This window comes from Cryptotermes secundus, unplaced genomic scaffold (genome assembly GCF_002891405.2).
Source record: "Cryptotermes secundus unplaced genomic scaffold, Csec_1.0 scaffold1260, whole genome shotgun sequence".
Lineage (NCBI taxonomy): Eukaryota > Metazoa > Arthropoda > Insecta > Blattodea > Kalotermitidae > Cryptotermes > Cryptotermes secundus.
The window spans coordinates 32,023-33,864 of record NW_019737409.1 but is presented as its reverse complement, the minus strand read 5'-3'; positions in this window follow the sequence as shown (position 1 = coordinate 33,864).

Genomic DNA, 1,842 nt, shown 5'->3' with positions numbered 1-1,842 from the left:
CAAATGACAATGTAAACAATACTTTTAATGTATTTCTCACTACTTACTTAAGATTTCTTTATTCATGTTTTACAAAAAAGAAAATTATTACTTCCAAACTTAAATGTAACCCGTGGATGACTCAAGGGATACGAATTTCTTATGAAAAAAAGAGGAAGTTGTTTATTAAATATAGACAAGATGAGGATCCACATTTTAAACTGTATTATAAGAAATACTGTAAAGTACTTACTAAAGTTATTAAAGAGGCTAAGAAAGTAAACTATGATAATAAAATTTCAAAATCTTATAATAAAATAAAAACTACATGGTCAATTATTAAAAAAGAGACTGGATCTAAAACTCAGAAAGATGAACCCCAATCGCTGAAAGTCAATAACATTATGATACAGAATAAAAAGTGCATTGCAAACGTACTTAACGAATATTTTACCTCAGTAGCTCAGACAATTATAGATGATTTAAACAATAACAAAACTCCAACCAACATCAGCCCATTATACTATCTGGACAATAAATACACGTCTACCTTTAAATCTATCAAATGGCAGTATGTCTCAACTGCTGAGATTAGAAAGATAATCAAATCTTTGAAAACCAAGTCTTCACATGGTTATGATGAAATTTCCACTAGAATTTTAAAAGCAAGTATGCCATATATAACTTCGCCACTAACTTACATTTGTAACCAATCCCTTGCCCAGGGAACGTTTCCAGACAGAATGAAATTTGCTGTCGTTAAGCCAATTTTCAAAAGTGGTAATAAATATGAACCAGCCAACTATAGGCCTATTTCATTATTGTCAGCCTTTTCTAAGGTTCTTGAAAGGGTTATCTATAATAAATTGTATGAACATATAGACAATAATCTTATATTGGACAATAATCAATATGGTTTTAGACCTAATTCATCTACAGAGAAAGCATCTTTCAAATTAATAGAGGAAATACTAAAAGCAATGAATAATAGACAGTTTGTTGGAGGAATATTTTGCGACTTACACAAAGCCTTTGATTGCATCAATCATGATATACTTATCAAAAAATTAGAGTTTTATGGAATAACTGGCAAATTTGGTGCCTTAATTAAATCTTACCTGAATGGAAGATATCAAAGAGTAACCCTTGGCCCTAACAGTTCTATTAATAGCTCGTCTAGTTGGGCAGAAGTAAAATTTGGTGTACCCCAAGGTTCAATTCTTGGCCCACTTATTTTCCTCTTGTATATAAATGACATAACTAAGGTTTCAATTAATGGAACAAACATATTCTTATACGCAGATGATACAAGTATAATGGTGACTAATCCGGAATACGCTGACTACAAATCAGCCATGACCAGAAAATTTTACAATATTAATACATGGTTCAGAACCAATCTGCTAAAATTAAATATTCATAAAACCCACACTCTCCATTTCACTTTAATGAACTATGAGGATCATAATATGCATAATAATATTGATCAAAATTTACCAACTAACTTAGAGTGTATTAAATTTTTAGGCCTAAATATTGATAATAGGCTGTGTTGGAAGTATCATATTGATTACCTGGTTACAAAATTGAGTTCGTCTTGCTTTCTCATGAGATCAGTTAAGCCTATGATATCATTAAGTAGCTTAAGAATGATTTATTTTGCTTATATACATTCTGTGATGACATATGGAATTATCTTCTGGGGCAATTCTTCATACATGACGAAACTTTTTATGATCCAAAAGAAAATTATAAGGATTATGATGGGATTAAAGAAAAGAGATTCATGTAGAGACTCTTTCAAGGAAATGAAAATTCTGCCTTTGTGTTCGCAATACATATATTCCTTAATGCAACACACTA